The sequence below is a fragment of the Jaculus jaculus genome, chromosome 4 (assembly GCF_020740685.1).
Source record: "Jaculus jaculus isolate mJacJac1 chromosome 4, mJacJac1.mat.Y.cur, whole genome shotgun sequence".
NCBI lineage: Eukaryota > Metazoa > Chordata > Mammalia > Rodentia > Dipodidae > Jaculus > Jaculus jaculus.
The window spans coordinates 153,246,296-153,254,429 of record NC_059105.1 but is presented as its reverse complement, the minus strand read 5'-3'; the positions used below and the strand labels follow the sequence as shown (position 1 = coordinate 153,254,429).

The following is an 8,134-nucleotide window of genomic DNA, read 5'->3' as shown; positions in this document are numbered from 1 at the left end:
AGTTAACTTCACTCCTTTCATTTCTCTCCACCTCACACTCATTTCAACATAACTTTTGAGAACTGGCTTTGCAGCCACTGGACACCTCATGGGTCATCGGGTGGGAGTGGAGAGGAGAAGTGAGTCATTGGAACCGGCTTCTCTTCCAGACGAGAGGGACAATTGTGGACACATTTACATGTAGTCTTTCCTGTGTGTTAGTTAATGAGTTCCTTCCCAGCAAGGTGAGCTCCCCTCAGAAGCAGGGGAAGGGAGTGTTGTGAGGAATAAGTTGTGGCAGGATTTGGGAATGGAAGTTAGGGTCCTGCTCAGAGTAGCTATGGAAGACTGCAAGTACTTGTTAGTTTCTGAGTCTTGGGCAAGAGGTTGAGGTGAAAGGCAAGGTCATTAAAAGGTAATATAATTGTTACACAGAATTTGATTAAACCAATGTTATGTTTTTTTGCTAGTACCCTTATCCTCATACGTCATCCACAGCTGCCTAGTGCCGAGCTCTGTTTAACTTTATCATTAGGCTAATTGATTTTCTTTTCCTTCAATGTTTTGAAGCCAATATTACACTCTCCTGAAAATCTGGTCTTTATGGCCTGGAGAGATAACTCAGTACTTAAGGTGCTTGCTGGCAAAGCCTAAGGATCTGGGTTCAATTCCCCAGTGCCCACTTAAAGTCACATGCACAAGTTGGCACATGAGTCTGGAGTTGGTTTGCAGTGGCTGATGGCCCTTGTACACCAATATTCATTTTTTTTTCTCTCTCTCTTTTGTTTAGTTTTTGTTTTTTAAATTTATTTGAGAGTGACAGATAGAGATAGAGAGAGAGAATGGGTGCACCAGGGCTTCTAGCCACTGCAAACGAACTCCATCCAGATGTGTGCACCCCCTTGTGCAACTGGCTAACGTGGGTCCTGGGGAAGAGCCTCGAACTGGGGTCCTTAGGCTTCGAAGGCAAGCGCTTAACGTCTAAGCCATCTCTCCAGCCCTTTCTCTCTTTCTATGTTTTTATTTATTTATTTATTTATTTTTATATTTTGGTTTTTCAAGGTAGAGTCTCACACTAGCCCAGGCTGCCCTGGATTTCACCACATAGTCTCAGGGTGCCTTTGAACTCATGGTAATCCTCCTACCTCTGCCTTCCAAATGCTGGGATTAAAGGCATTCACAACCACACTCTGCTTCTCTCGCTCTCAATCTCTCTCTCTTTCTCTCTCATAAGTTAGTGAATAAATATTTAAAAAATTCTAGTCTTTAGCAAACTGGTTCTGAAAATAACAGATGACCTTAAGCTTGGAAAGGTAAATATTAAACTGTGAAGTCACTGCTCTGGAACCAAATGCCCATGTGCTTAAGTGAAGATACAGTTCTCATGCGAGGGAGAAGAAGTGCTTGTAACAAAAGGTTCAGGAGGAGAATCCCATTCTTTCACTCTGAAATTCTGCGCTATGTTGCATTTCTCTGTGGACAATATTCCCCAAGTGCCTCCCCACCACCTCCCCGCATATTCTGAATGCCATGAAATGAGGATCATTTCCTTCACCTACAAAACTCGCTTCCACGGGCCATCAAAGCATTCAGACTGATTGCAGGCAAGGGCACCCGCTTCTATTTATGGTATTCTTAATTGTGCAGAATGACTGACGATATGTTCACGCTGCAGGCGCAGTGACTCAGCTCTCCTTTCCTCAGCAAATCTCATTGTTCAGGAGCCCTGCTCAATGCTCTCATCTCATTATGTCTACTTGAACCTTCAAGGTTTGTGTTTGCTGGACTTTCCTCTACGGGGATATATTTGTGCGTGCTTCGCCTTATTATTCATTACAGGGATTTACATATTCTGAAATATACTGGGATTTTGTATTACTTGCCCCTCAGGGCCAATTAACATCAAAGGAAGTGGCTACTAACAACACACATTTATAACCTGGTGGTTCTGAGGTTAGAAGTCTGAGCTAAAATCAGATGTTAGCAAGTCAGTATGGGTTTCTGGAGCCCACATGGGAGAATCATCCTTTGTCTCCCCCAGCATCTGGAAGCCACGTTTCTTGTGCATCATCCTCTATCTGCAAAATGGGTGGCATAGCTTCATCAAATCCCCCTTTGATTCTGATCTTTTGCCTTCCTCTTCTATGTTCAAAAGCTCCTCATGATTTCTTCTGGTGCTTGGTAATCCACGATAACCTATTTCTCTGAAAGCCAGTGGGTCAGAAGCCTTGGTTGTTGTTCTAACTTTAGTCTTCCTTTGTAGTGCTGTATCTGTAAGTCCTGGGGCTCAAAATGTGATTGTTAAAACGTGGTTATCTACCTACATGGTCGCAGAGCCATGCAGCACGTGGCTCTGCTACATTTCCCACTTTGCTGATCTCTGAGCTGTATTTCGCGTCAGTGGGAATTCAGTCAAGAACTGGAGATATTCTCAGGCAAATGCTGGCTTTGCTTCTTGTCTGCCTCTTAGTTTTCCCACTTTTACTGTAGACTCCCTGCCGTGTAAGAGTAATGTTGAATACATAATACCTTTTTAATACATTTTGTTGTTTGTTTGTTTTGTTTTCATGAAGCTGACCATTCTTTTTAGGAACTGGGACATTTAAAGGAGTGAGTGTTTCAATGTGCCAGAGATCCTACGGGTGCTCTGAGAAAATAAAAGTTTGTTCTAGTCTAATCATAATTCACTCTTATTCCCTAAGTATGTAATATTAAAACTACAAATTCAGATATTCCTTTTCCCTTATCCAGTCTGCCTTAGACTTAAGAATCAGAGTACGTAAATCCATTTCCCCAGGCACCTGTGGTTGGCAATAGAAATCAGTGAACAATGATGCCATTGTCAGTCTGTCATCATGGGGCACCTTCCATTCAGCTCAAGAAACTGGCTTATGATCATGAGTACAAGAGTCAATATGGACATTTATTTTTATATTAAAGCAAACAGACATGTGAAGATTGTGTAAGTCTCCTTGCATCCCAATTGACAGAGATGCCATCTGGAGAATAATTGTACCAGTGTTTCTGATAACTTCTGATTGCCACAGCTGCCCACAGCATTCTAGGAGATCTAACATTACTTTTATTTTCAAAATATTTTATTTATGTATTTATTTCAGAGAAAGAGAGAGAGAGAGAGAGAGAGAGAGAGAGAGAGAGAGAGAGAGAGGGAGGGAGAGAGAGGGAGAAGAGGTAGAGTATGGGTGTGCCAGGGCCTCCAGCCACTGCAAATGAATTCTAGATGCATGCACACCCTTGTGCATCTGGCTTACATGGGTCATGGAGAATCGAGCCAGGATCCTTTGGCTGCAGGCAAGTGTCTTAACCACTAAGCCATCTCTCCAGCCCAAGAATTTGCATTACTTATTAAATCACTTGCACTTTTTTTGTGGAAAGCAAAAAGTTTTATGTTTTATAAGTCTGCCTTATTTTTGTAGTTGGATTGAGTAGAAGGCACATCTATTTCTGAATCCAGATAGATGGCTATATACGTATATAAGTAAATATAGAATTCATATGTAGAAATGTATCATTGTTCTTGGAAATCCCTTTCTGGTTTGAGATAGGGTCTCTTAAACCCATGCTGGCCTTGAACTCACTATGGACCCAAGGTGACCCTGAACTCCTGCCTTGTCTCCCAGATGCTGTGATTACAGACATGCACCACTATACTCTGCCTTGGCCTTGGAAATCTTGATTAGTTTGATTTTTTGTTGTTGTGCTTACTCTTAAGTTTTAGTAAAAAAAGACATAGATGAGAAGAAAAGCTGATTGAATGTGTACATCAAAGAAAATTCCCTGTTATGACCAGTGATCAGTCAAAACCTAACTCATGCTTTTTATATCATTAGACCTTGAATGGTGATTACAAATATTCTTTTTTGTGACTCATAAAATACTGTGAAGAATTATGTCAGGCTGGAGAGATGGCTTACAGTACTTTGATTTGGGAGAACTCATTGAAGTTTCAAGTCTAGCTTCTTGTTTGAATCTAGTTCTACTGAGTGGTTCTCCCTAGCTCTGTGGCTTTGGAAAGTAGATTTGTCTCTTCTAGTTTTCCTTTCTAGAAAATGAGGACTTAGGCCTGTTATAAGGCTAAATGAATTAGTCTTTGCAAGGCTAATTGCATTAGTTAATCATGAAATATTTTGAACTGGACATAGTAAACAAAACATGTAACTTCTTTAATTCTTTAATTTTCCCTGAGCTAGTTAGGTCCTTATGCAGATGATAATTTTTGTCTATCTGCCATACTTTCTACATTGTGTGATTATTGAGAGGAAAAGCATCAAATTCGCTTAGGGTTTGAAAACTGAACAGAGTAATTTGGGAGAACAATTCTGAAATGATGATAAAATAACATCTTGAATTTCTTCTAGATGGGATGAAAGGACTATGATTCATGACTCATGAAAATAAAAACTGCAGAGGAGGGCCAGAGAAATGGCTCAGCAGTTAAAGGTACTTGCTTGCAAAGCCTGTTGGCTTAGGATCAGTTTTTCAGTACCCATGTAAAACCAGATAACTCAAAGTGGCACATGCATCTGGAGTTCATTTGTAGTGGCGGGAGGCCCTGGAGCACTCATACTTGCTCTCTTTCTGTCTGCCTCTGTGTCTTCTTTCAAATAAAAACATATGTTTTAAAATCTGCAGATGAGTTTTCATTGACTCCTCTGGAGTAAGAGGCAAGAAGTCTGATGTATTTTTATATTTTCCCTATAGAAGTTCAATACTGTGGGGGTTGAATAGTTAGTCTTGCTTGTCAACTTTTGTATTTAGAATCACCTCGCAGAGATCTCTTTGAGGGCATTTCCAAAGACATAACAGAGGAAAGAAGACCCACCCTGAATGTGGGTGACATCATTCTGTGGGGCCCCAGACTCAATCAAAAGTGGGGGGAAAAGTAAAAGTAAATGGGCATCAGTATTCATGACTCTGCTTTCTGACCGTGGGCTCAGGGTGACGGGGACTTCATGCCCCCACCCCACCATGCCTTCCCCTTCAGGATGACTATATTCCCTCAAACTGTGAGCTGAAACAAACCCTTCCTTCCTTAAATTTCTTTTGTATTTTGTCACAGCATCAAGAAACGTGACTAACACAAGTGTCAAGGAATCAAAAAGGGAGATAGATGATGTGCATTTCAAAAATGTTTGCCTTAGTATTAGGGTGCTGGTGTCTGTTTCTTTGTTAGTAGGGGCAGCTTGGCAACCCTTACTTCATTCTTGATTATTACTTTTTTTAATTTTGAATAAGCACGGGAAAACGTTTGCACAAAATGTATTTTTTTTTGTGGCTTTAAGAAGAGGTCAAAGTACCTGTATTTTAAATAATTTCTTAACATGGTAAAATAATTTCACATTACACTCCGAGCGTGGTAGGGTGAGGAGGGGCAGTGGAACGATCAAACAAAAGGAAAACAGAAACACGTGGTGGTAGGAAGGAAGGTTTTAACTGGAAGGGTAGGACTACTGCCCAACTAAAACGCAACTGGTTTGTTACTGAGTACTATTCATGGAAAGAGCCTGACTCCTTTTCATGCAACACTGGGAATAAAAATGATGCATCCCAGGTGGAAATATGATTGGAAGACAGAGACAAGAGAAGAATAAGAGTCAGAAATAGACACTGAGAGTCACTAGCAGGAAGGCTGCAGACATGAGCTCTCCTTAGAGGGCAAATAAAAAAAGCTAGGGATTGATAAGGGTTTAAACAAAAGCTGTAACAAGTGATATCTCTGGAAGATTCGAGAGGCAACTCTTCTAAGGGTTTGACCTGCGCAGCATATTTACACACACGCATACACACTTGGGTATGTGCATACATGCACACGCACATGCATACACGAATTACTGCTTTCCCTGGAAGCACAGTACTATAAATAAGAAAAAGACTTCCCAAAGGGAAAGCGCAACACGGAGCAGCAACGTCTGGAGCTCACGGCTGCCCATAACCGGCCCCAAAGCCCACTGGCCTGGAGGAGGCAAGCAGGAGTCAGAGGACCAGCTTTGCATACCACCACGAAGACCCCGAGTGACAGAGGAGGAGGCCTTTGTCAGTCCTCTGCTTCTCGGCTCCTGATTCTCCTCCACCTTGCCCTGGGCACCAAGCGGCTACCTTATCAGAAAGGAGGATGAGCCTGGGACTTTTGCCTGGGAGGATGATGTCTAAGTTAACTATCACCTGTTGAAAGGTGCCTGTGTGTTTCTGAGGGACACAGGAAAGGAGGGTCATGTTGGGTGATGGATCAGGAGGCATGTATGTTCTTATATGTGTGTACATGTGTTACACATATCTATGTGAAAACACAAATTATAAAAACGTTCTAAGGAGTAGGGACTTGGCTGAAGGCCTAAGGTGTTCCTTATCATAATCAAGTTTAAGGTGGGATGAATGCACATGGGAAGTCCTAAGTCATTACCTAGGGCAACTGTGGCAGGGAGAGCCCAATGTCCCACAGAAGCAAGAGACACTAGCCTTACAACAGAGCGATGTCCCCTCTACCCCTGTTACCCCAGTTCCTAACAAACACCTAGCAATTTCCTTATGTATCCCCAGCTTTTAAACAGCTAGTCATCAAAAGGTAAAACAAAACAACACAAAGCCTAAGTCACAGGGAGGAGGGAGAGGAGGGGAAGAGGAAACATGAATGATTTTGTGCCAGTATCTTGCACAAACCTGGAGTTCTCCAGAAATTAGGGCAGGCTGGGTGTGGGGTATTAGGGAAGGAGACAGAAGAGTTACTGAGGCCTGAGAAAAGACGTAAACATTTCACAGAACTAGATGAGAGTTTCATTAGGTCTAACTAAAAACAAAGAGGTGTGATTACTATTTCTAGCCAGTTTCCTCATCATGATATTCAGGTAACAAATCAAGGCAATGTCAGTCTTGAGCCAGACTCACAGAGTCCCCTGGCCCTGGCCTCAGTACAGTGTCTCTGCATTGCTGCTCCGAGGCCATTTGATCTGCTCAATATTTTTCAGGATGATGTCATGTAGAGTGACATCTTGATTCCTCAGCTCCGATATGATGAGCCGGAGGCTGATGTATTCTTTCTCATCAATCTCTGTTACAGTGTCATGGGAGTCCTCCACATGGGGATATTTAGCTATTTTAGAAACCAATTTGGCTCTTGTAATATAAGATCTAGAAATCTGGTCCAGATAAGATGCAGCTTCCCTCTCAACAGTTCTTAGCTCAGCAACTGTTTCTTCCTGAATAGACATCCCAAAGTTGTTCCCATCTTCTATCCTGGGAATCAAGAGCTGTACCCACATTTTGACCGTGTTACATTTCTCAATCAGCAGCCTGATCTCAGATTTCGCTTTCTCGTTGATGTCCACCAGCTACTGGTTGCTTTTCAGCATCCCGTTGGGCATCGCAAAGACCTCAGTTCCTTGGACCGCTTCTTCACGCTCATCCAACCTCCAACCTGCGCTTCTTATAAATGGGACCATCCAATCCATCATGACTATTGGTGAGAAGGATTGGATCGGGGACTGGAAGATTCATGTCTGAGTGAATCTGAGTTAGGTCATGGATGTTTAGAATTGGTTCCTTCAAAAAACTATCAAGTTCTACCAACTTCTTTGGGAAAAAAAAATTGCCACCAAGTCTTCTGCCTCACTTGTGATCCGCTCCCCGAAACAATCAACCTTAAGCTTCACTTCCTGATCCACCTTCAGCAAGGAGGCCATGGCAGGGCCGGGCCGTGTCCACTCCGTTGGGTGCCCGAGGTACTGTGGGCTCCAGGGAGGGGCCCGGAGGGACCTGAGGAATCTCCGCTGCCCTCGGGACTGCCCGCCCTCGCTGGCTTTCCCACCGCTGGCTTGTTCCCTCCCTCCGTCCACCCGCCAGCCTGCTCACAAAATGTATTTATAACCAAGATGACACAAGTCAAAAGCAAGTTGTCTTGGATTTCATAGATTATTAAGGAAATTGGATGGAGAGGTTCATTCTAACATGGACTTTTAAGGTATATATTTTTAAACATTTAAAAATTATTTGTATTTATTTATTTGCAGGCAGAGAGAAAGACAAACACACAGAGAATGAGTGTGCCAGGGCCTCCAGCCACTGCCGATGAACTCCAAATGCACGTGCCACTTGGTGCATCTGGCTGTACGTGGGTTTTGGGGAATCAAACTTGGGTCAT

The 8,134-nt window shown here is 42.7% G+C and overlaps 1 pseudogene; it reads right to left on the bottom strand.

The window, feature by feature from the left end:
* Window positions 1–6,902: 6,902 nt before the first annotated feature.
* LOC101614227 lies at window positions 6,903–7,676 on the bottom strand (annotated as a pseudogene).
* Between the last annotated feature and the right edge of the window lie 458 nt (window positions 7,677–8,134).